Source organism: Ictidomys tridecemlineatus, unplaced genomic scaffold (genome assembly GCF_052094955.1).
Source record: "Ictidomys tridecemlineatus isolate mIctTri1 unplaced genomic scaffold, mIctTri1.hap1 Scaffold_270, whole genome shotgun sequence".
Lineage (NCBI taxonomy): Eukaryota > Metazoa > Chordata > Mammalia > Rodentia > Sciuridae > Ictidomys > Ictidomys tridecemlineatus.
The window spans coordinates 133,100-161,015 of record NW_027522357.1 but is presented as its reverse complement, the minus strand read 5'-3'; the positions used below and the strand labels follow the sequence as shown (position 1 = coordinate 161,015).

At 36.7% G+C, this 27,916-nt stretch overlaps 1 pseudogene; it reads right to left on the bottom strand.

Moving 5' to 3' along the window:
- Nucleotides 1-9: 9 nt before the first annotated feature.
- LOC144373160 (axin interactor, dorsalization-associated protein-like) lies at nt 10-27,725 on the bottom strand (annotated as a pseudogene).
- Nucleotides 27,726-27,916: the final 191 nt, after the last annotated feature.

Below are 27,916 nucleotides of genomic sequence, written 5' to 3'. Positions count from 1 at the left end.
TTTCAAAATCTACAAATAATCTGTATCCAAAGGAGTCATAACAATGAGGTGCTGGACTTTAGTTCTGTGGTACAGCTTTGCAATGGACTCACTGGCCTATAGATACGGTTCACTTCCTGCCTCCTGAAGGATGAATATGCTACACAGAGCTATGATGGTTTCTACTGAGTGGTAAAAATCACAGAAATTCCACATTACTCATGTCAGAATCATTCCTTGTACAAAGTTTGATGTAGATGAAGATAAAGTGGTTTCTTGGTCAATAACTGCAATTTCTTTCTTTTAAAGTCAGTGGGTTTCTTGTATCTGTAACCACAATAGAAAGATCATTGTTTAAAATACTTTGATGATTGATCTACTCCAATGTTACATTCTCGATAAGAGGGACTAAGAAGAAACATGAACTAGTAACCATTAGAACAGTATGAATCCTATATGTATATCACTTACAGTTCTATTACAGTTGGCCCAGGTTTAATCTCATCCATCTCCATGAAAGCAAAACACTTGATGCTGGTAAACCTTTTTTAGGCTTGTAGTGTTTGAATTCAAAGAAGATAGCTGCACCTAAGGAATTAAAACAAACAACATAAGCCAGAGACCACACATTTCTTATGTGTCACCAGAAGCCTATGATTTTACAAAGTAACATGTGTCAAACAGTCTGATGACACAACTGTTGATAACTCACTGTGGCTGTCACTCCAAGCTCTGGTACTAGCATGTCTGAATGACATTTCTCCATATCATTAAATTCTACAAAGTACAACAAAAATGTATAGCAAGAATGTAAGTTATGTACACAGGTAGAATCATAAACTACCAAAGAATATAAAATATTAAATACCACAAGAAAAACAGAAGTTACTTAAGTATCAGCAGTACCTATAGAAATGGTTTCAATAAGCACCTGTATTAGATAGAATAGAAATTTAAGAGTTCCTTTAAAAAAAAATTCTACCTTATATCATTTCTCTCCCTCCTGAAACCACGCCCAGATTGTCCTTTCCATATTCTTACAAACTAACTGCCAGTTATAGTATCTTTTTACCCAATGCATCTTATTGAAAGAAAAAAAAATAATTCTTTAACTGTTAGAAAGTAATCATTAGGTTCCTAAAAGGACTTAAGGTAATTATTAGGGAACCTGCTTCCTTAACTCTGTATTATGAGAAAAACTTCCCTATCAAATAATATTTAACCACATTATTACACAACTAGATAATGCAACTGCTAATTCTCATATTTTAAAAAAATTTTTGATTTGACTTTAAGTCAATATTCATAACTATGTGACATAAGATCTTGTGTTAAGTATACTATGAACACAAACCCAGATAAGTACTGTGTCCTTAAGAAGTCAGTAACTGATAATTACAAACCTTTGGTTAATTTTTCAATATGCTTCTGGAGCTCAATGTCCACATTAAAATGAACATATGTATCTTCTTTTCTTGAAGCCACAGGAGTATCTTGCACAGGAGTTAAATCTATGTCATTCAGATCTGGAGAAACAATTAAGTTTCTGCTTATGAGCATTCACATATACAGACGGAAAATATAGAAACTGCAAAGGTTACAGTTCCTAAAGAGGCATGGAAAGAGCTGAGAGGAGATTCTCAGGCTAAGAGATTCCTATTTGGTGTGAGCAAGTATGTGAGAGTTGTTGAAGTTCATGGGGTATGTGGAGAGAAATGAATATAGACTGGATAGGAGACCTCATGAAGGGGACAAGGAAGCCTTTACATGGCCAAGTGGACAAAACTTGATCTTCATAGTGAAGTGGTAGGAAGCCTTTACATGGCCAAGTGGACAAAACTTGATCTTCATAGTGAAGTGGTAAAAAGAACAAACATGTTTTTTTTTTTCCTTAGGGAATAGCCCACTATATATTTCTATGCCAAAAAAAATCTGGAGTATATAATTTGACACAATGGAGCTCTGCCACCAATTTCTAACTTTGATCAAGTATATGACTTATTTAGAAAAGCCTTTAAACCTAACCTTATCATAATTTCCCTGTTAAGAACCAAAAATGGATGAGAACAGCCAACAAAAACCCTTTGGTTAATTAATAATTTTTCATATATATTATCTAAATTCTGGTTATACTGTTTACAACATACCCTGAATTTACAACAACCAGATGGCACGTTATATATAGTTTTAATTTTCCGGGTTTAAAAATCTCAGTTTAGTCAAATTCAACATGGACTCATTTAATAACTCCTCAGTGTTTATGTGTTATTCATTTATGTGTCTCAAAAAGCTCAAAAAACAATTTAGTACATTTAATAATTAAAAAAAATATTTACATAAAAATATTTCAGTATAACATATGCAAAGGTAATTTAACATTTACAACATCATTAAATATTTTTGTGTTTTAAGTATACTTTCTCAATGAGTATGCAGTTTTATAAATGGCCTATCAAACAATGTAAATATTTTCCGGTACACTATATATTTGATAACTGGTAACCTCAGAATTTAAAAGTGTACCAGTATTAGTGCTGTGGATTATGTTCTTTAAATAAATGTTTTTCTTTGTGGTCATATTTTTCTTTTAATTAGCACTAATGAACCCATGGATCTGACTTTATTTCTGCAATTGATAAAAGTTCCTCCATTTAATTTCAGCACCGATCTGTTCCTTTGGTGCAAAACTACAGATTAAAATAAGCCGTTTGTACTAACTATAGTTATTTCTGTAAAATGGTATAATTTATTCCTTAATCACATCATCATCCCACGGGATTGCTTTCAGGGCATGGATGTTATGGATGCACCCTACTTCCCTGTCCCCTGATTTTCATCTGCCTCTGTAGGATTCACCTAAGTAGATACCTCAGTAGCACAGGAAGAAGAAGGAGCTGAAGCAGGAGAGATGGGAAAATAGGATATGGGGCTTTGTGGAGAGAAATGAATATAGACTGGATAGGAGAAGGTGAGGGGTGCTATTGTTAATCTACATCCTGAAGACTGTAGCTGCTGTTAAGGACAATGTGTATGTTTAGTCTGCACATTAGATGGAATCTGAAGAGCAAAAATCTATACAAACTCAAAAGCAAAAGTGAGTGTATAAGTAGGAAATATTTTTTGTAAGTCTTTCGAACTATGTTCTGTTATGATCTCTTCTAGGATTTTGCCTCATTATAGAATGCATTAAAGTAAGTTGTCACATATACAAGACCATCCCCTGTCAAAAACTTTGTCCCATATGAGAAAAAACATAATGCAATTTGCCAGTTATTTACCCTTTATACTAACTGTAATATAGGGATCGATGCACTGTCCAGTGTCTTTCAGACCAATTTTCTCAATCCTGATAGTGAGTAATGTCATTCCCGGTTCTGATGGCAACCTTGGTAATAAAGTACCTGGCAACAGAGAAACCTCAGTAAAAGTTAGCTCCACCAACAATTCAGAGTAAATACTTTGACAAACAGAAGATATAGCCTACCTCTTAGGAACTAGCTAGGCATTATGTATTTTTATTTCCGAAATTCATGAACATCTGATGTTATACTTTTTTAGAAAAATATTTAATTTTACACATAATATATCTGCATTTCCCAACCATAAATCACCTTTAAGCAGAAATAATCATTTCTATAATAATAGTATATAGTATGTATAATAAAAGTATGTTAAAAAGATTACTTGAGGAAGCCCAATTATACATAATTGTATAATATGCTCACATAATATTTATATTCCATATGTACTTCTATATTATACTCAGCATCTTAATATGAAGTGGTAGAACAAAGACAAGAAAAGCTTTTAAAATACTTGTTATACTGTTCTAAAGTCTGAGACATTTAATATCAGAGTTGATCAATACATTCTTCTCTTTAGTTACTCCTAATAAAGAAAATAATTTACAATTTGATATTTATGTTTTAATTTAACTATATAGTCTAACTTCTATTCTTCATTCTATTTTGTATGAGTTATTCTCTCAGAAATTAGTACTATACAGACTGCCATATAAAATGGCCATTTGTATAACTGAACATTTTCCCCAAAACCAACTAAAATTTTTAAAACTAAAAACCCACCCAGAACAACATGACAACATTCACCCACCAAGGACATATGAAGGAAGAAATCAACTGTTCAGTATGTTCCCTTTTTTGAAACTAGCAATAGAGAACAGATGCAAATAAGCTGATTTTAATCAAGTATGTATCCAGAACCTCAAAATACACTTAACAAAAGATTTTGGTTGATGTTTTTCAAGTTTCTATTCAACAATGTGTTATGCTACTTTTAATGATGAGTTATTTGAAATACATGAAGCAATAAACACACTACATTTGAAAATACACATTTGATTGATGGCAAATGTGGCTTGAGAAAATTTTGGGAGGTGATGGGAATGTTCTGAACTTGTATAGTGATGACAGATGCAAAACTCTATAGAGGTGTCAAAAATCGATGAATTTTATACTTACAGAAGGGAAATGTTATGAAATGCAAATTGTACCTCAACAGTGCTGTTAAAAATGTATTACTTTCTAATTTAAACAAATATGAAGACAATACAGACAAATGCAATAATGGGAAGGCCTGGAGGCTGTATTCCACTGTTGCATTAACAAACCTAAATGGGCTCAGGCTGATATCATTAAATATATACATAATACCTTTTATGCATCTTCTTTGATTGACAAATGAGGGTACTTTTAGAAGAGGGGCTTGTACCTGGACATCTGGGATGAACTTCAGAGAGTTAAGAAACACCTCTGAAATTTTATGAAAAATGTGAATATGTATACATTTATATTTATATACATACATATTCACATGTATGTATATCATATATGAATTTTTCTGCAGAAAAGTTCATTCTATTATGTAGTACATGGCTGTATAAATATGCTACAGTTTATGTACACATTCTTGTGTTGATAGACATTTGAATTACTTCAAGTGTTTGGATATAGTTAACAAGGCTATAATAAATACTCTTCTGAACATCTTCTGGTTCCCATAAGCACCCATTTCTGAAACAGAGGAATCACTAAGTCACCTGGCATGTTACCTCCATACCTACTATATAATGACAATCCATTTCCCAAGGTGGTTGTGCCAATTTTTATTCCTAGCCCAAGTGCAGTAGTGTTCCCATTGCTCCACATCCTCACTAGGTACTGTTTTCTCAGATTCTTCATATTAGCCAATTTTGGTATAAAGAGATCAATCATTTTAATTTGCATTCCTCTGAAGATTAATAAGGTTGAGCACCTTTTAGAATAAATCAAATATATGATTTCCTCTTTTCTGAAGTGTGTTCAATTATTTTGCTTTATTTTTTATTGAGATATCTATCTTATTGAGCTGTAGGAGGTCTCTATTATTTTGCTGGACAAATATTTTACAAATAGCTTCTTAGTACTTTTCCTTTATAAAGACTTTTTGTTGAAGTAGAGCATATACATTTTAAAATGTACAAATTGTTAGTACAGTTTGCTGAACTTCCACAAAGTGAATACACCTGTATAACTAGTATCAGATCTAGGAAAGATATGATCAGCCTCCTGGGAGTGTCCTTCCCCCCACCATATCCAATTAACTCTTCCAAAAGATAGCAACCATTGCTAACTTCTAACACCAAGTATTAGTTTTGAATGTTAAGAATGACTTTTCTCTGCCATGGTGTCTTCTGATTATGATAAATACTTACTGCTAGTAATATCAAATTTCTTAATATCTTCCTTTACTATCAGTGCTTTTTATGTCATATTTAAGACAACTTACCCCACTCCAAAATCATAAAGGTATTATCTTGAAAGCATTTTATTGTTTTGCCATTCACACTTAATTCCATATGTCACACAGAATTATTGACTATGGTGTATAGTAGGGGCTTTAATTTCATTCAATTTCACATAAATACTCAATTGTCTCAGCACTACTCATTAAAAAGACTGACATTTTCCACCACTGATCTGCAGTCCCACTTCAATCATAAATCATGTGGCAATCACTTTCTGAGTTTTCTGTCTTACCGGACTGTTTATCCTCTTACCACTAATACAGTATCTTTATTCTATAGCTGCAATAAAAATTCAGATGAGTTTCAGAAAGAGTCTATCTTTATAAACTGCTTCTTCTAATTTATGAACTAGTATATATCTTTACATTTTAAAAATCATTACAATTATTTAATAGAATTTTATTTGACCTAAAAGCCTTCAGAAATAAAGACCTAGAGATGTAGGGAAAACTCCTGTTTTTATGTTTATGTTCCCTGAAGAATGGATGGCCATGTAGAAATGACTGGAAAAGGGGGTGTGAGCTAATGGTAAAAGGCTGCCAGGGTCCCAGCAAGCCCTGTCTGGTCAGATTCTTCTTGGCCTCTCTGTATAGCCTTCTTTCCTTCTGGACCTAAGGCAGGTCCTGTCTGGAATGAGGGTTTTAAGAGAGGGGGGAATGGAGGGTAGGGGGACAGGAAGGGAATAGCAGGGAAGGAAGGAAAGAGAGAGAGAGAGAGAGAGAGAGAGAGAGAGAGAGAGAGAGAGAGAAAGAAAGAGAGAGAGAGAGAGAGAGAGAGAGAGAGAGAGCGAGCACTTTCTAGGTTTTATGACTGGCTTTGGGAGAGAAGGGTGAACGGACAGGAGGGAAGGAGGAGAGCAAAGGCTTTGCTGCTGAGCTTGCTTTTGAGATTCCAATCTCCTTCAGTTAGAAGTTCTCAGCAGGCCAAACCCCACCCTTTGGGTTATCATATTCTGATCTGACCCTGCCCAACTTCCCCCTCTCCCTCCCTCCTCCTCCCTTTCTCCTTTTAAAAAGGGAATGTGTAGATCTTTCCATCTTTTAAGATCTTCTTTGATTTCTCTCTTTAGGGTTCTGTAGTTTTTATTGTATAGATCTTTGACTTCTTTAATTGATTCTCAAGTATCATTTTTTTGAGGTTATTGTGAATGGAGTAGTTTTCCTCATTTCCTTCTCAGAGGCTTTGTCACTGATATACAGAAATGCCTTTGATTTATGGGTGTTGATTTATATCCTGCTCCTTTGCTGAATTCATTTACTATTTCTGGAAAGATCTACCTTGCTCTTGGATAGGCAGAATTAATATTATCAAAATGACCAAACTACCAAAAGCACTATATAGATTTAATGCAATTCCAATCAAATTCTCAATGGCATTCCTCATAAAAATAGAAAAGGCAATCATGAAATTCATCTGGAAAAATAAGAGACCAAGAATAGCTAAAGAAATCCTTAGCAGGAAGAGTGAAGCAGGGAGTATCGCTATATGAGACCTTAAACTATACTACAGAGCAATAGTAACAAAAACAGCTTGGTTTTGGCACTAAAACAGACTGGTAGATCAATGGTACAGAATAGAGGACACAGAGACTAACCCACAAAATTACAATCATCTTATTTTAGACAAAGGTGCCAAAAACATGCACTGGAGAAAAGATAGCATTTTCAACAAATGGTGCTGGGAAAACTGGAAATCCATATGCAACAAAATGGAATTAAACTCATAAATCTCACCATGCACAAAACTTAACTCAAAATGGATCAAGGACCTAGGAATTAAGCCAGAGACTCTTCGTCTAACAGAAGAAAAAAGTAGGCCCTAATCTTCATCATGTGGGTTTGGCCCCAACTTCCTTAATAAGACTCCTATGGCACAAGAATTAAAACCAGGAATCAATAAATGGGATGGATTCAAACTAAAAAGTTTTTTTTCTCAGCAAAAGAAAACAATCCGTGAGGTGAACAGAGAGCCTACATCTGGGAGAAAATTTTTACCCCTCACACATCAGATAGAGCACTAATCTCTAGGGTATATAAAGAACTCAAAAAGCTAAGCACTGAAAAAACAAGTAACCCAATCAAAAAATGGGCCAAGGACTTGAACAAACACTTCTCAGAAGAGGATATACAATCAATCAACAAATATATGAAAAAAATTTCAACATCTCTAGCAATCAGAGAAATGCAAATCAAAACTAAGATACAACTCCAGTAAGAATGGCAGCTATTATGAAGACAAACAACAATAAGTATTGGAGAGGATGTGGGGAAAAAGGTACACTCATACATTGCTGGTGGGACTGCAAATTGGTGCAGCCAATCTGGAAAGCAGTATGGAGATTCCTTGGAAATCTGGGAATGGAACCACCATTTGACCAAGATATTCCTCTCCTTGGACTATACCCAAAGGACTTAAAAACAACATACTACAGGGACACAGCCACATCAATGTTTATAGCAGCACAATTCACAATAGCTAAACTGTGGAGCCAACCTACATGCCCTTCAGTGGATGAATGGATTTTTAAAAATGTGGCATATATACACTATGAACGTTTTTTAAAGAGAATAAAATTATGGCATTTGCAGGTAAATGGATGGCATTGGAGAAGATAACGCTAAGTGAAGTTAGTCAATCCCCAAAAAACAAATGCCAAATGTTTTCTCTGATATAAGGAGGCTGACTCATAATAGGGTAGGGAAGAGGAAAATGGGATGAATAGATGGATTTTAGATAGGGAAGAGGGGAGTGAGGGAAAGGGAGGAGGCAGGGGATTAGCCTCCTAATAAATGTGGAATGAATGTGATGGACATCATTATCCAAAGTACATGTCTGAAGACACATATTGGATGTCAACCTACTTTATATACAAACAGAGATATGAAAAATTGTGGTATATATGTGTAATAAGAATTGTAATGCAAAAAAAACAAGTATATGTACAACGTGAATTGGCATGAACATACTTTATACAAAGATAAAAAAAAATGTGCTCTATATGTGTAATAAGAATTGTAATACACTCCATTGACGTGTATTTAAAAAAAATAAAATCAATAAAAGAAAAAGAAGGGAATGGGGAGTGGGTAGGGAAAAACTGTGGAATGAAACCAAATTAACTTTTCAATGCACATATGTGAATATACTACAATGAAACTCATCATTTTGAATATCTATAACATACTAATTTTAAAAAATGTAAATAAATAGATCAGTAAAGTAGATGAAAGGGAACAGTGGGAGGGAGGATGGGGAGGGTGAAGGGACTGAATTGAAGCAAATTATATCCCATGCATTTATAATTAGTCCAAATGAATCTAATGTCAAGAATAACTATTATGAACAAATGAAAAAAAGAATAATGACTTCACTGTTTTTATAAAATGCATTCTCATAAACAATTCAATTGAGAGAAATGAAAAAAGTAAAAGAGAATGTACAATTCAACATCTCACCAACCATAACAATTATTAAGTCACTCTTCCATCTTTTTCCCTAATTTCAAGATTGCTCCAGTTTCCTTTTCCTTTTGATATTCTTTTATTTCTTTCAATAAAGGTTTATTTTCTACATAAAATTCTTATATTTCTTTTGTTGAATTTATAATAAGGTCCTTGATATTATTTAATACTACTATAAATATTATAATAGTTCATTTTCTAAGCAACTATTACTTGTTTGAGATAAAATTGATTTGTCTGTACAGATTTTCTATCCAGGAACCACATTATCTTATTAATGAGTTATGAATAGGTTTTTTGCATATATTCTCTATATATTCATAAATGTGCAAATAAAGAACATTCCCCCTTTTATATTTCATTTTCTTGTCCTAGTGCAGTAGCTAGAGCTTCCAAAACAATGCTGATGAAAAGAAGTAATAGACACTCTTGTTTTGTTCAAATTCATCATTAAACGATTTTGGGCTGTAAATGTCATGTAGCCATGTTTTATCAGGTTAAGGATGTTTTTCTGTTCTTTGACAAGAATTGTTTAAAATCAAGGCTGTATTTCAAACTTAACTGAAGACTTTTTCTGCATTGTTGACAACTTTATGAAATCTTTCCCCTTAATCTGCTAATGTGAACTACCTTGATAAATTCTGCTAACAATAATTTGAAAAATCACTCATTAGTTCATGGAGATTTTCTGAATTATTTTCTACAGCATCCTATGTTTATTCAGTCAATCTTCATATGGCAGTTACTTTATTTCTAACTTTTTATCATTATAAAAAACACCTAAACAGAGAATCTTGTGTATATGCAAATGTTTCCTCCTCTTTTTCCTGTATTTTGGGGGTGCATCTTCAGAGTAAATTCTCAGGAATGGGATTGCTAAGGAAAAAATATGTACTTATATGTTGTTAGAGAATGCTCAATTCCCCTCCAAAGGAACCTCACCATTTTTCTGTTCCCACCAGTGATTAATAAGTACCTATTTCCCCTAAGGCTCACCAACAGTAGCTTTAATTTCTGTTTTTTATTAAAAATAAAGTTGAGTATCTTTTTATGTTTAACGGATGTTTTTTAAATGTGTGTGTGTGTGTGTGTGTGTGTGTGTGTGTGTGTGTGTGCGCGCACGCTCGTGCGCTCGCTCATATTGTCTGTTCCTCTCATGTATTCTGCTTTGGTTATTACAATTAAAATTTTTTTATATATTAAGAATGTTGGGTTGGGATGTAGCTCAGTGGCAAATTGTCTGCCTTGCATTTGCAAAATACTGGATTCAAACCCCAGTTCTAAAAAAGACAAAAAAAGAACCCACCCCACCCCACCCCCCAAAACCCCCAAGAATGTTACTTCTTTTATGTATTACCTCTTTACTACCTTTTTTGACATTCAAAAGATGATTGCTTTACAACTTTCAAAGTCTTTTTGTTGTTAAGATTATTTTTTTCCAAGTTGATATTAAACTTGTTGTTACTTTGGGGTGAGTCAATTTTATAACCTGTCATCATCTAGGTCTTTCAGTTGAAATGGTAGGGCTGATGCTACATTCCTTACCAACAATCTTTTTGCCTGAGACTACACAGTAAGGTTTAATGTAATCATTATGCTTCGAATAATTTAATATGGAGGCAGTGATTTCAAGTCTGAATTTCTTGTTTAATTCAAGGTAGAATGTCAAACATTGTGTTCCATGATGAAGGAAGCTGAGTGTAATTAAGATCATAGATTACATAGAAAGGTGCCTATTTAAGGTGTTTCAGAATGGTCTATGATGTGCTCTCTCTCTCTGCATGGTCAACTCCTACATACTCAGTGAGTCCTAAATCTGGCTAGATTTATTGAACTCCCTCAGCCCTTCTTTTTTGCCAACCTATGACATTGGTGCACATCTCTAATCATAATCATGTGCTTTTGGCTCTGTCTTGCTGACTACACAATAAGCATCCTGAAAGGTGTGGGAACTGTTCCTTTTGTAGTATGCACAAGGAATAAACAGATCTTTGTTGAAGAAATATTTTATTGAATGAATGACTGAATTTCCAGTTCTAGAGGTTATCATGCTCTAGTAAACAAATGGCTAGAGAATCTATATCAATGAGTGAAGAAATAATAAACATAAAAGAAGATCAAATGCTAAAATAATACCATACCATCTATATGCATGTTTTTGCATCAAAGATAAAACCATGATAGTTGTAAATTGAGCCAATGCATTAAAAGGAAGATTTCTAAGTGAAGAATTAACATATCCAATTACATAGTGTAATATGAGAACAAGTCAACTACATTCATAAAATTCGAAGACTAACAAGGATAAGAAAGAAATCACTACACACAATAAATAATTACCTTGTAATTACTGTTTGTCCTTATGAAGAAAGAGCTATATTTTACTTGTCATATTTGTAGGAAATTTCAAAATTGCTGAGATGATGATGTAAATAAATTTGCTAAAATTTTTCTGTATTTTTTATTTCCTTTTCAAACCACATGCTGTACTTGAAATAGATTCCAGTTCTATAAATTTCTGGTTTGATTATTTGTTCACTAGCTATACTTCTGTAGCAAACAAGATCCTTGAAGCAGATGATGTAAGTCATGAAATGGACAGATTAAGGACTTTATGGGTTTCAGGTTGCTGAGTTGAAAAGAAACTCTGTAAATTAAGTCTATTTGCTATGAAAGATTAAGCCCAAAGTAATTAGATTTTTGTATTCTGATATAGCATTTTGGTATTTTATTTCAGAGATACAGAAAGCTCACTAAACCTTTCTATTCCCTGAATTATTTTCCTCAAAGTAAGAAAGAGTACATATAGTTCAATTGGCTATATTTGATTTTCGATCATATTTTCCAAGGCCTGTGTCATTATAAAATTAAAAATGTCATTGAAGGACAATTTGACCTTTAACTTAATTGTAGAATGGGGAAAATTGTTATACTGTGGACATTGAAGATTTCATTCATGATAAGGCTGTTGTGTCTATATTATCATGGCAGGGTGCTCCTAAGAATTATAACATTTTTATTATCTTTATTTTATGTAATTTATATAATTGTAAGTTTGTTGTATTTTTTTTTTTTGGTACTGAGGATTTAACACAGGGGTACTTTACCAGTGAGCCACATCCTCAGCCCTTTTTATTTTTCATTTTGAGACAGGATTTCACTTAGTTGCTGAGGGCCTCACTGAGTTGCTGAGATTAGTCTTAAACTTGGGATCCTCCTGCCTCAGCCTCCCAAGTCACATGGATTACAGGCTTGTGCCATAGCATCTAGCTTATTATGATCTTTTGAAAAAATATTGATTAAGGTGTCCTTTACATATATAAAAGGCATCTTTTTTTAGTGTGCAGCTTTATGAGTTTTGACAAACACACATGCTAAACACTACTACTGTTAAGCTAATGAGATGAAGTATAATATATGACTATGGTATGACCAAGAGTAGTTTATTCCCATTTAAAATTAAAAATGAATTTTTATCCAACCTTTCTTGAAAAGAATAAAAAATTGTTAAACCTTTCTTTGACATTAATATCATTTTCAAAGCCTTCAATTCTCATAAGACAAACAGTAACTTTTGTGTACTGCTTTAAACACTAACTGGCTTAAGTACAAATAGTAGTTTAATTTTCTTAAGGTAATCTCAGTAGATTTCATTTAAATAGAGGATATAAATTTATAACCTATTATTTATTACCTGAAAACTTATTTATCATGTTGAATATTAAAGCTTCTAAATGATAAACCAAAGTAATACAAATAAAAAATTAGCTGATCAGGATTATATGCTTATAATCCTAGCTACTTAAGAAATTGAGGCAGGAGGATTGCAAATTTGAGGCCAGTGGGGGCAACTTAGAGAGACTTTGTCTCAAAATAGAAAGAACTAGGGATGTAGCTCAGTGGTAGGGTGCTTGCCTCACCTGTGTGAAGCCCTACATTTGTTTCCTAGTACCACATGCACAAATAGCCATGACACAATTTTAGACAAAATTTAAAAAAACATTTCTGAGTGACCTAAACATAAGCCTAGCAATCTCAACATTATTCTAGATTTGTATTGGTTATTCATCTTTTATATAGTCTTAGATATGTACAAAAACTGTTTTTTGAAACTCAAAATGAAGAGTGAATCTTACTTCTTTAATATCAAGCCTGTACTTGTTTCTTTCCTTCATAAATATTCAATTCTGAGTTGAACTTGAGAGTTAAGCAAATATGGATTTCATTTTCAGCTAAAGTGCAGTGCTTTTCTTACTCATGCATATAGGAAGTTTAAAACTGCAACAAAATATTCATTGCTGTTCCATGAATATTAGGGCATCCTTATTTCACAGAATTTCAGAATATATTTAGGGTTAAGCAGTAAATACCACCAAAGTGTGCAGTTAAACTCTGGCTCTCTGTGCACTTCCTTTCTCTCAAAGTCTCAAATTCTCAGACTGAGCCGAACAGTCACAGCCAGAGTCCCTCATCCAGTCATGTACTTATATTGAAAGGAAAGGAAAATACCATTCAATGTTATCTGGAAGTTCTCCTAGCTATTTTTCAATAGTTTTAAGGCTTGTTAATATTCTATTACTCTTAAGCAGTTTTGGAAACATTTTAAGATTTCTGTTTTATAATTTGTCTTGTTTGTTTGTAGTACTGGGGATTGAAGTCTGGGGTGCTCTACCACATAGCTACATCCCCAGCTCTTTGACTTATTTTTTTTTATTTTGAAACAGGGTTTTGCTAAGTTCCCCAGGCTGGCCTCTCCTGCCTTAACTTGCCAAGTTCCTGGGATTACAGGCATGCACCACTAAGTCTGGATAAGTTTTTTTTTTAATCCATGAATCTTGTCACTTGAAGTCAAAAGGTTTTCTCCAGAGCTTTGCAGAAATTGATTTATAGCAAATGTCTATTGAGTATGCTCTTCATCAAGGCTCTAAGCAACATCTGGCCTGCTTTGTCTTGAAAGTCCTCTGGCCACTCAAATTTTTAACCCAACACCTGTAGTAACTCTTCCTTGCATGCTAAATGGCATCTGTGTATGAAGCATATACCCACTGATTCATCTTAGGTTTTGTGAGAGTATTTATTATTTTTTTCCAGATATGATGGTTACACTTAAGAATTCAGCCATTATCCAAATCACATATTTCTGAACACAGAAAAATACATATTTCTAGTACCAGTCAATAAAGAAAATAAAAACAAGAATATATTCATATAACTTATATACAAACAACTTTAATCAGGTATAATTTTTCACAGACCTAGAAATATTATTATTTGAATGCTAAAGACCCCTAAGATTTTTATCAAACTTTTAATATAATTTCAAAGTGAACAAACTTCTCATAATTTTACTCTTTATCTTGAAAGGTTGGACCAGTTTCTCAACTACTAATCAGTTACCAACCAAAAGAAATTGTGCATGTGTTTTCATATTTTCACACAATTTGTATGTGTGTACAAATTGCAGATGTGCAGTACAAATTGCAAAATTTTTCTCTTGCTAGATTTTTAAGACCCATTTCATGTTTTGTGCCATTTACAAAATGTTATGACCAAATAATGATTTGATAATACCATTATTTTAAATTATGTTAAAATTATCCCAAAATAATAGAAAATATTATTTTATATATATCATTTTTATTGGATTTTAAAATTACAAAGAAATGTGCACTTAAAAAATGTGTGTGACAGACTTTGAATTGGTAGTATCAAACATCTGAATTTAATTACAAGTATGATAAATCTAAAACAAAGAAGACATAAATATATAATCACACACATATGATAATGCTTAGTTTACATTTTAGATATCAGGTTCATCTCTGTTCTAAAAGTATGGACAACAAATTTTGTACTCCTTATTCATGACATTTAATTTACCAAGCACCAAGGCAAAATGAAGACTGACTCACCTCTTATTGAAGTAAATGCCTGTGACAAACATTTGTACAATATCATGTAAAAAGCAAATTCAAATCAGTGTTTTAAAAAATATAATCTTTGGTAATTTTCCTCTTTTAATGTTCTGACCTAGACAATGATGTACTATTTTGGAACAAAGACTGTCATGCCATTTCCAATTTTGGACTAGAAATTGTCCTTATAGTATGATATGAGATATAAACAATAGAAATTTTTAAAAAGCAAAAATAAAAAAGTTGAAAGAAAAGAATGACTTCCTCTTCTGCATGTGAGGACAGGGTCTTAAGGATCCCATTGACCTTCATATCCATGTCACTCCAGACTCATCCTCAGGCTGGTGGTCCTTTCATTGTCTGATTCTCCATGATCTCTATGGCCATCCTACTTGATACTTAGACCTTCATTTTTCTCAGCATCCTCTTGGAACAAAGAAGTTATGGGCAGGGGGTGGGGGGCTTCAGATGTTCTCCCATTGTTTTTCTGTACCTGTTGCAGGTACAGTGGTGCTTCATTGCTTGGTCTGTGTCAGTGCTGTGGGGTGCCCAGCAGAGGCAGAGGCCTTACTTGCACAATTCCCTTTCCTCTCCACAGTGGCAGTGGCTAGGTCAGACGCTTTTACGCTAACATTTTTGGCTAGGTCAGATGCTTTTACACAGTTTTTAAAACATTCTTGAGGGAACTTGTCTATGTTTAACAAACAGCCATTTGGGGGATCCATAGCTACCTTCACAAATTGTTTTCCACAGATGAAGCACAATGAAATAGAACAACTTGAGTTTTTACCCAAGTATCACCTGTTAATAAACAGTTTCCATCAACAAGATGGACTTTTTGGTATCCCCTATTACAGTAGTGTGGTAAAATGGTTCCAAACCTTCTAATTCATTGTCATTACTTTATCAGAGTTGTCTTTAGGTTTAGGCTTAGAATCTTCCTCTCGCAGAAAATCACACTGAATTGAGTAATTCCTTCCAACTCTTTTTGACACCAGTGAGAGCATGCTTGCTCTGGTTGGTGCATAAGAGGTGGTTGGGGGCAGATAAGTCAGAAAAAGACATGCTTTCTGTGTTCAGTACAACTTGGGGCTCACCAGCTACCAATGGCTTCCTTTGTCTTGCAGTACAAACTGAAAGTGGAATTAACCAAATGAACACAGTCCTGCTGCTCACTGCTATATGAGTGTTAAAGACCTATCATATTGCTATCTGGGCTGCTCAGTCTCTGTCCATTCCTGTGAATGTGCATTGCCCAGTGTACAAAGTTCAAATGTTACTCTTTTTTAATCACTCCCTTACTTGGAGTTCTTAGTGACAGCTCAATAACATCCATGGGATGTTATTGAAAACTTGGTTTGGACAGCTGTAGCCATTTAGAGTTTTCCATATTTAAAAGTATGAGGCATAAATAGTGGCCTCACAAAAATGTCTATATTCTAATCCTGGGAACCTGTGACTGTTATGTTTACATGGCAAAAGGAACTTTGCAGAAGCTTGAGATGGGGAGGTTCTCCTGCAGTTCTTTTTAAGGCTTTAGGGACAATTAAAATAAAGATGTTAAAATGAGACATGATGGTTAAAAGCATGGACTCTGTAGCCAAACTTCTGTGTGATTATGGATAATTTGTTTTTCTATGCCTCACTTTTCACCTCTGAAAAATAGAACTAAACTATTGTTGTGAGGATTAGATGAGAGGATTAGGATAGTATGTGGCACATCACAAATACTCACAAGTGTTAGCTATTTCTTATTTACATAGCAATTCCATGTGGAAGAACATTTCTTCTGATCTTTGCTCTAGATCTGAGAGCAGATGATCTAGCTGGAAAAGCACAGTTTACACTGGATAAATAATTATCTTGTATCAAAGAAACACTAACAATAACATTTTATAGTGACTGTAATTTTTCCAATAACCCTATGGTGTAGGACTGTTAGCACCATTTAGAAGTGATAATGAAAATACAGTAGCCACCACTACCCCAGCAAATGAAAAGTATCATGCCAAATGCTTTGTATGTGGTGCCTTAATTTTCATTGTAACCCTATTAATTAGGCATTGTCAACATCTCCTTTTATAAAGAAAAAAGTACAGTCACTTAACTACTGATTGGCAGATGTTAGACTCAAAAGCGCAGGTATCTTGTTTGTCTAAGCCTATACTGTTTATATTTCAAACGTCTTCTACCAAAGAGTATTTAAATTACTGGAATATGACTTTAATTATGAAGTTTTCTGGATGATATGTATATTATATTTAATTATACCATAAAGCATAAAAAATGCATCACAATAGTACAGTGTTATTTCCACACTTCCAAAAAATGAACTAGTTCATCAGAAGTAAAAACTGTGCACTGTATAAGAACAGAAGAAATTATAGAAGTGGAAGAGGCAAAAAATTCACTCAGGGTGCTTGACTAGGGTATTTTACAACCTTGTCAAGATCTTCCACAAATAAAAAGAACTTGCTATGTATTCTTTATTTCCCTGTTAAGGGCAACTGTATAGTATCTGTTCCTCCAGGTCTAGGTTTCACAATCATATATGATTATTTAAAGAACAGCTAGATATATAAAGAAAAGAATTAACATAGCAAACAGTTACTCTAGAAAGCCTACTTACAATGTTGGTCCATGGCTAGCATCTGGGAACCTGGATTTCAGCAGGATTCCCATCATGCCCTGTTAAGAAGATCACTGTGCCTAAACCGTCCATGCAAACAATATGGTTTGTGCTGAACACTTGCTTTCTTCCTGGAGTCTGTAGTTTTGGTTCATGCTAACCCCAATAAGTGTCTTGTGCACTGATTCTCTACAGTGTTTCCCCAATAGACAATATTTTTCATTTTACAGGTGTGAAATAATGTTGAGAGAATCAAGTACATATTTGACTCTGCTGGGAGAGGACTCTTAGAAGTTTGGTTTCCTCTGAAATTTGCCTGTGTGCTTTTACCCTTTGCTGATTTTGTTCTTGTGTTTTCTTGTTGTAATGACTCAGAATACAACTGTGAGTACAACTATATGCTGAGTCCTGTGGGTCTTCCTAGCCAATCACTAAACACGGGATGTTTTGAGGATCCCTGACACAAATAGTAAGATACTTTCACAATAAACCATTAGCTACCGCTATCAGAATGGCCATGATAATTTGCTTAAGATTGGCAAACCTGGAGATGTTTTACCCACCACTAACAAGTACAAAAGTAAGTTCCAAACACCTGACCTTGAATTATATAATGTACATTTTTTGTACCCACCAGGCACTCTAGCAGGAAAAGAATCAGGAGACCCTGCTCCAGCACCACCTTCTTCTTCATCTTCTTCAAGTTCCAAATGCTCTTCCTCACCAGGGGCTGAAATTCTCCTATATAAAAAAGGACAGAAAAATTAGTGAGCTACTCCACTTAATACACCAGCTAACCCTCATAGCCACTAACTTCCCAGATAAGATGCTGATTATTAGGTTAATGTTGATATAAATGTCAATGTCAATCATCTCATTGCTACCAATGGTATCAGCCATATCACCAATACCAAATTTGATAGGGAAAAAATACAGAAATATTTGAAAAACAGGCATAAAATAGATAATAAAATCAGAAGATAAAATATGGATGCTTATTTATTTACCTTAATGGGACAGGCTGAACATCAAATGGAAATTCTTTATTATATGTGAGAATATTCTTTAGGACTAGAAAAAAATACATAGACCAACATTAGACTTATATCATAATCTTAGACTTATATATTAGTTAGTCTTATATGTTATATCTTAAATTGATACTTTTAATCATATTTTATAGTGTATTAACCACACATTAATATATGTATTTTAAATTCCGAGCTTCACTATCATTTCAAGACTCTGCAATTGACTACTGAATGTCATAGCAAAATAAAAATGTCCATTGAGGACTGCAGGTACCAGTATTTTCAGAGTACTGTAAGATCTCCAAGGAAAGTCTCAGAGCCCTCATAGAAAATGAACCATAAAATAGTTCTCCAATGTACAAGGTCCTAGGTGATATGAGGTACCAGTGAAAGAGAATACCTCTTCTCCTGAAGTATTTTAATTAAAAGATTGATACTGAAGATGACTAATTAAAGAGAAATAGATAATCACATATTATTCTTTATCCTCAGTAGATTTTCCTCAATACTTATCACACTGGTAAGGTTTGTAGAAGCAAGGTTATAATTCTAATATTCCTTTTATGATGAAATTTATTGTATATGTGTAAATACATATATACATGCATATATATATATTTTTTTTTACACGTGTGTACACACACATACACATACACACACACACACACACAGCAGACTTTCTCCTCAGGGAAGTCATCAAACAACATAATGCTATCACCTCTTGTGTCCTGGTTGATTACTTTCTGGCATGTAAGCCTACAGACAGATGTTCTACAATTCTATCTGTATCTGGAAAAGTATTTTATGAAATTTATTGTTTCATTCCCCAATTTATGGGTTCCTAGTGACTACCTGCAATTATTTCAAGGTGAATATTTAGCATTATTAATTGTGCAACCCATGGTTTTTACTCTAATTACTCAGACTTTAATTTTGGAGTCTTGCAGATTTGAGTTAAAAGGAGTATGGCATATTGGATTCCTAAATAAGGAAATTCAGAAAGAACAGGTTGTAATTACATAACTTATTCCAATAGGAGTCAATCATCCAGTGAGAAAAAAGTTGGAAACTTGTACCTAGATTCTCATTACTCACTCTTATTCTCTCTCCCTTTAGCTCTTCCTCATCCTTTATCTCTTTCTTCATCTCAATAAATGCATACCGAGTACTCACAATGTTCCAATCACTGTTTTAGGTGCTAAAGATACACACAGTTATCAAGAACTCATATCTGGACCTTAGACCTTACTAAGGAAAAGTAGACAATAAATATGCCAACAAATAAACAAGATAATGTAAGATTGATTAGTGGTATGAAGGATACAAACAGGATGCTGTGTAAAAGCAGTGAGAACTTGGTGGAGTAGCTAAGGTAGACAGGGTGCCTTTCAAAACTATACTGTAAGAAGACATTTGAGCCAAGACCTGAGATGAGAGGAATCATCCACAAGTGGCTCTAGCATAAGGGCTTCCCAGGTATTAGAGAACAGGCTGGAGCAACAACAAAGGTTCCAAGTAGGAAACAGTTTGTCTTATTCAAGGCACAGAAAGGACTGTGGGAACTTAAGTCTGACAAGCAAAGGGGAAGCAGCAGGAGATCAAAGTAGAAGGTTTAGATCAAAACCTAGCCCTACAATTACAACAATAACTTCAACATTTACATAAATACTCTAATCTTCCCAGTTCTAAAATGAGAATGCTAGTTCCTTTACAGGCTAATGAAAGAATTACAGCCTAAATAATTTTATACAAAATGGCAAGGGAAAATCTAAAATGGACATTCACTCTCTCCATGACCTTCTTGATCTAGTTGACTAGAATCCTAATATTTCTTATCTCACTAAGAAATACTGTTTATTTTTTAATATAAGAACATCTTTTCTATACTTCTGCATGATCATTGTTACTAAACTGTTAAATCAACTCAATATTAATAAGTAATATTAATAAATATTGATCACTTACACAACAATGGAATAGATACCAAGAATGGGGAGCAGGTAACAAAAAGATCATGTCTCACTCATATCAGAAACAAAAACACAGAAATGATCATATTGTAATAAGAGTTTAATGAAATGGGCAAAAAAATCAACCATTAAAAATGTATATAACAAAATTTTTTAAAAGTTGATCCTGTTATGGTAGCATGTGTCTGTAATTCCAGGTACCAAAAGCCTGAGTCAGGAGGACTAGAAGTTCATCTGCCTAAGCAACATAGGGAGACCCTGTCTCAAGAAGCATCATGATGGCCCCCTGGTTCTGACAAGGTTCACATGGGGCCAGGAATGGACCTGTCCCAGGTTCTTCTCCTAGATGTCTGGGGCCACAGATCAATTCAATGGTTATTTCAAATTCTCTGAATTTGTAACTGAAATGAATCATCCATGGACTTAGTGAGTCACCTGTGGAGTCAGGGATACCCTAGTAGAGAGGGTCAAGTACAATCTTCTGACACTACTTTCCCCAGATCAATATGTTTAAAATAGTATCCCATCCTGGAGAACACACATTTGTCCTCTACTAAGTGTATCACTTCACCTTGAGCTCACACCTGTGGCTTTAGAAAGTGTACCCTATAATCCACATGAACCGAAGAATCCACTGGGCAGCAAAGGGTGTGAGTGTGGGTGGGGGTACAGTAGGCCTCAGTCTACAGGAACCCCTCCTAAACACCAGACCATCTGAAGCCACAGGAGCATAAAATATGCATCTGCAGAATCACTTGGGAAAGACAGCATAAGGATGGGCACCAACACTGGAGACACAGGAGATACCCTAATCTAGGGTGAGAAAACTAGGGCATAGAAAACTATGCCAGTGCCCCATTCATTGGCATGTAGTCTTCAGTTGCTCTCATGAGTACTTCATATAGAGACAGTTATAGTGTGGCCTGCAGAGGCCTGCCACCCCTTACTATCTGCCTTTATGGAGAAAGTAAACAACTTGTGCCTACTTTATACCCTTATATGATGCTGGATCCTCAAGAGTTAGATGAGGCTAGGATCCAAGGTCAGAAGTCTATAGATGCTACTACAGAAATGTATAGATGTACCATTGCTGTTAGGGGACAGACAGATGAGGAGAGTGGGAACACACGTTTAGAGAATAATTCTATGAAATGTCCCACTGTGCTGATTCCCACATGCTTTCTTCACCCCCACATGCTTTCTTTGCCAAAAACCAATTTACCTGCAGCCCTGACTAACCAAAGTGGAAAGAATATGTCTTATTCTTCAGCAAACTATTATCTACAAGAAAATTCAGGCAGGAAGTAACATTGACAAGAATAACCCAAGTTATGTGTCCCTTCACAGACCAGATTCTGGAAGATAAAGATAATTCCTCCTAACCATAAAACCTGTAAAAATGATTAAGAATCCAGATAGAACCAGTCAGCATGGGCCAAGGTGACAGAGTTGTCATGGCAAAGCAGACTTGAAATTCTGATGTCACCCTGCTGTCAGTCAAGAGCCAAGAGGTGGGCCTGGTGGGACTCTCTGGAAACTTTCCTGCCCCCACCCCCCAAAGAAAGAACTGGAGCACAGGAGAGTGCTCTTTGTCTCTCCCCTCTGAGAGGACTCACTCTCTCCCTTGAGAATGTCCCTTTTCCTACTTTGAGCAATGTCTGAAACCTTTCTGAGTTGATCAAAAGAATCAGGGTTTGAAGATGGGGGTCTTCCAGCTGCCTCAGTTTTTAGGAAGACTCCCAGCTGTATAACATCACCAGGGTCATTAGAGAAATGGGGCCCCTGCTCTTGCTTTAGGATCTTGGGTGAGGTGGGGGATGTTTGCAGGGTATGTCCTCAGGCAGAGGCATATGGTGCCAGGTGGTCCTGGTGGAGGTTAGGGTCCCTAGGAGGAAGGGAACTAGGGAGGCCCTGGATGGGACGTGGCTAGATGAGAAAAGGAGTGAAGGGAGGTGAGCTGGGTGGTGGCTCACTGAATCACAGAAAAGTGATTGTGGCTGTTGGCTGGTGAGGCTCTGTGGGCGCATGTTCTGAGATCCCCAGGCAAAGTGTGGTGGGAAGTTCAAGAGTCAACAGCCTTGGGATGCTGAGGGTTTGCAGTGGGTGAAAGTCTGTAGAGCAGAGCTGGGTCTGGGAGTGTCTGTTGTCCTGACCCTGGGGGGATCACACCCCTGTGCACGACCACACCTGGTCCTGGGGGTTGTGGCTCTGGCTCCGCTTCCTGGCTGCGAGATGTCACCAGAGACTGCCAGCCTGTGGTCTCCTTCCCTATTGTCTCTCCCACCTCCTGCCCTTACTATTTCTTTTCTTTCTCGCTCCTCTCGAGGGCCTCAGGAGAAGAGCCAGACACTTGCACCAGGTGGGACTGACCCCGCGGGGGCGGTGGAGGGGCCTGTGGAGGGACCCAGGCTCGGTCCAGTGATCTGGTGTCTGGACTGGAACCCTGTCCCAGTGATCCTCTGCCACACCCCTTAAATTGTAATGTGGGAACTCACCGGTGCTGACAGAAAAGAGCCAGGTGAGGGTACCCACATCCATATCTGGACTAGACAGAGTGCAAGAGGGTGCCGAGGTGTGCGGTCCACGCGCGGAACGGGGCGCGTAATCCTTCTGTGGGAGGGAGAGGGGCAGGCCGAGGTGAGGCCCGAGGACCGCGCACGGGACAAGGGCGGGCGGAGGTGAGGCGCGTGGACCGCGCGCGGGACGGGGAGCTTGACAGGGCGGGGTGAGGTGAGGCGGGACTGGCACGTAGACCCTTGGTGCGCAGGACAGGGGCGGGAGCAGGGTGCGGGGCCGGTCGCAGGTCTGGGAGGCCTGCTGAGGGCGGGGCAGGTCGCGGAGCGGAGCTTCCCGAGGCTTCTCCTGCCTTTGTTGCAGAGGTTTGGTGATAAATTTCAGACTTTTTATTTAACGGACAGAGGCCGCTTTCCCTAGGTTTCTACACCCGAGTTTCAAGTCTCCCCCCTTTTCTTTCCATAGAAAATGGTTTTATCAAAAACATGTTTTGCAACTTTTTTCCAATCGAGTTTTGCTGCTTTTTTTCCCCTTCATTTTAAACGTGTGTTTAAAAAAGCACAGGAGTTTTGTGTGTAGTGGTGACGTCTTGTCGGGTAACCTCTGCTGTACTGGGGGGGGGGTGGACGAGGAGAAAGTGCTCATTTCGAGCCTGGAAGCTGGATCAGGCGAGCTGGGGCGGAGAAGTCGGCCCTGCTTAGTCAGGTCCAGCACACTCCCAGCTGTTTGCCACCAAAGCAGAGACTCCTTCAAGCTTCCGGGCTGGGACTGTGTTTTTGTTCTGATCTGACAATAAGATTGATTGACTGTTGGGCACTGCAGAATCAGAGCAGTAGACGACTAGTACATTTATTTTTCTGCAATCGGACAGGCAAACTCGGAATAGGTTATAGGAACTATGTTCTCACTATGAAAAGGAGAGCTGGCTTAATGCTTATTTTCAAAGCAAATATGAGCCCACATACATTCAGTTGTTCTCAGTTTATATCTTAAAATAATACATATTCAAGATAGTCCCAGACCATCGAGTTGTACAGGTACTTTTCTTTTTAACTCTGTAAGGCAATGAATGGAATGACTGACAATTTATATGTAACTAGCTGTCTGTTGATGAAGATAAAGAAAGTCTCCTGTTAGTTATTTTAACCAAACAAAAAACAAAACTTTGGAATAACCATATGTGTATGAACCTCTATACAATTTCTTAGAATAAATTGCTGTGCAAATTGATCCAATTTAAAACTGCATCATTTCATCGGGGCAATTTTTTGTAAAAACTTGTAATTGTTAAGGCCCAGCTTTGGAAAGGGAAGTGGAACTGTTACTATGCTAGGAGTGCTAACTGGTACAACGATTTTTAACAGAAAAGTGACATTATTCATCAACTTCCGGGGGGAGGGGTGATACATTCTCATGTGCTAAGACTTCCTGGGAGGATTACAAAAATCTAATCAAACTTTATCTTGAGTGTGTGGCTAATACCAGAGGATACAGGCTTGCATGGGGGAGACACTTTATGCATACTATAAGTTATATTTTAATTGTTTGCTCATGAAATGTGAGGATGTGATATATATGTGTGTGTGTGTGTGTGTGTGTGTGTGTGTAGCAGGGATTGAACCCAGGGGTCGCTTAACCACTAAGTCACATCCCAAGCCCTTTTAATATTTTATTTAGAGACAGAGTCTCACTAAGTTGTTTACTTAGGACCTTGTTAAATTGCTGAGGCTGGCTTTGAACTTACAATCCTCCTGCCTCAACTCCAGAGCTGCTGGGATTACACGCATGCATCATCACACCCAGCTTTCTTTTTTATTTTTAGTTGGCTGAGCCTTTAATTTTTATAATTTTTAAAAAATGGATAACATTGTATGTATTTTTATGTACAATATGATGCTTGAGGTATGTATATTTATTTCAGTTTTCCTAGTTAACTTTGTCCTGTGAGTTTTTCCAAGAGGCATTCAATTCAGAAAGTCCCATCAGACTATCTGGATTGGTCTCTCTGCTGCAGCTGTTGAACCACTAGTGCCGCTGTATGCCCAGGATTGCTACAGCTGCCCGGTAAATATTAGAATTTTATAGTGTTCTCTGGGCCAAAGCATAGGCCAACCACCAAGATATGCACATCTTTTGCTGTGGGCTCTTTTTTTTTGCTTACAGTTGCTACAGTTAATACAGTTCTGCAAGTTCTCCCAATTGTTTTGGGGGGGGGGTGGCAAGAGAGGGGCCTGCCTCTTGTGAAGAGCCCCAAAATATCAGTGAAGCTGAATGTCCACCTCCACCTCACATTTTCCACTGTAAAAGCTCTTATGTGTAGGGGGATGTGTGTGGTTTCATTCCAGCTGGGGGACGGACAGCATGGGAAAAGCTGTTTCACTTATCCTTTGAATCCTGCATTTCTTGAGAAACGTTGTCTAGGCTCACTCCCAGGGTAATGTTCTTGTCTTTGGAAATTTACTGGGTGAATTTGTATGAATGGGGCAGGATGAAGCTGAAGCACTCCTATTTGTCGATCTTCCTGATGCTACCCATACTAATTATCTTTGAGTAGTTAACATACATGTAAGTTTGTTTGTTTGTTTGGGGTACTGGGGCACTCGACTACTGAGCCACATACCCAGCCCTTTAGACACAGAGTTTCACTGAATTGCTTAGGGCCTCACTAAATTGCTGAGGCTGGCTTTGAATTTGCAATCCTCCTGCCTTGACTCTTGAGCTGCTGGGATTACAGGTGCCATTGCACTTGGCTATATATTACTGATTTTCAAATGGTCTGTGTTATGGTCTAGATGTGGTATCCCCCCAAAGCTCATGTGTAAGACAATGCAAGAGGGTTTGGAGGAGAAATGATTGGGTTATAGCCTTAATCCAGCCAGCGAATTAATACCTGATGGGATTACTGAGTGATTACTGAAGGACAGTGGGGTGTGGCTATGGGGTATATATTTGTTTCTGGCAAATATTTCTCTCTGCTTTCTGATAACATGAGAGCTGCTTCCCTGTGTCACACTCTTGTGCCATGAGCTTCGAGGAATGGAGCTGGCCTTCTGTGAAATAAGACCTTGGAAATTGTGAGCCCTTAAATAAACTTTTCCTCCTCTACAGTTGTGCTGGTTGGGTCTTTTAGTCATAGCAGTGAAAAAGCTGACTAAAACAATCTGTGATCAGTATGAATCAATTTTGCAGTCAGAAATTACAATAATTAGTTATAAACCATCCCTTTAGTGTCTGGTTCTTTCCATTATTTTCTGATCACCATCTCTTGCTTCAAACTGGGTGCTCCTTTTGTATTGACATTCATGTTTGTCAGCTTCAAGCACTGAATGATTTTCTGCCTTACTTCAGTTTGAACAATAATTCTAGAGTTCAGCCAAAAGGAGTGAATCTTGGACTTAGAGGAAGAGAATAGACCTGATAATAGGAGTGCCCCTGGGGAGAGCCAGGATAATGACAGTCCTCAGTATTCTAGTAAATTCTAATTTCCTGTGCAAATAAGTTCCATTCCTGGGCTCTGATGAATGTGCAGACAATAAGATTGGCCACTGTTGGAACTGTGTTATGTGTTAGGAGCCATGTGTGAACTGTATGCAAACTGTACAATGTTGGAGCCATTAAGGCAGGGAAGTCAGTCTTCCAGGACTCCTGGGTAGAATTCTCTAGTTGGAGATATCCCAGATCATGCTGGGATCCTGACCTGGCTCTAAGCTCCTGTTCAAACACAGCCACTGGAAATAGGAATAACCTGCCAAGGATAAACAACCTGTTTGTCTCCACTCTCATCCTGTCCACCTTCCTGCCCCAAGGAAATCTCTATCTATCCCCTTTGTTCTGTACCACTATAAATAAGCAAGCATGGGCTTTTTCTTTGTTAGAAGTCAGACCCCTCTGGTCAGCTAAACAGGTCATGACATTGCTTTGAAAATATATAATTCTTGCCTTTTGCTTTTATTTCACAGCAGTCCATCCCTCTGATGGGTACCCACTTCCTCACCCAAGGAGGATGTGAGCGACGTGTGGTAATGTGTTATGGGCAATGGGCACAGGCCAGTCCAAATTCTGAGAGATTTCTTAGCCTGATAATTACTGCCATTTGGGCCAGATAGTTCGCACCCTCTACCCAGTTGTAATAGCCTAATTTGCCTCCAGAAAGTGCCAAATGTTCCACTGATGGACAAAATCATCTGTAGTTGAGAAGTGCTGGTTTAGAGGAGAGTTCTAGAAGGACTACCTAAGTCTTCTTGTTATGAGACTTGGAAAATATAATTTTTTGTAAAAGATTCTTGAACCAGTTTTCAAGACAAATTGTGAGAACTCCAAGAGGAAACAAGTGTGCTCCTCCAGCTCTTAAATAGGCTTCCTATGTTGGGTGTACAGGGGCAACAACATTTACCTGTTCAGATGATCTCATGTGTTTCATACTGACATGAATGGTAGACTAATCTTTTGAAAATATTAGGTAATATTTACTTATACAATTTTACTTTTTATTAAGAAATAGAAATTTTTGATATTGGAAACTGAATCCAAAGGCACAGTACCACGGAGCTATACTGCCAGTGTTTTGAAATTTATTTATTTTTGATACAGTCTTCCGAACTTGCTTAGCCT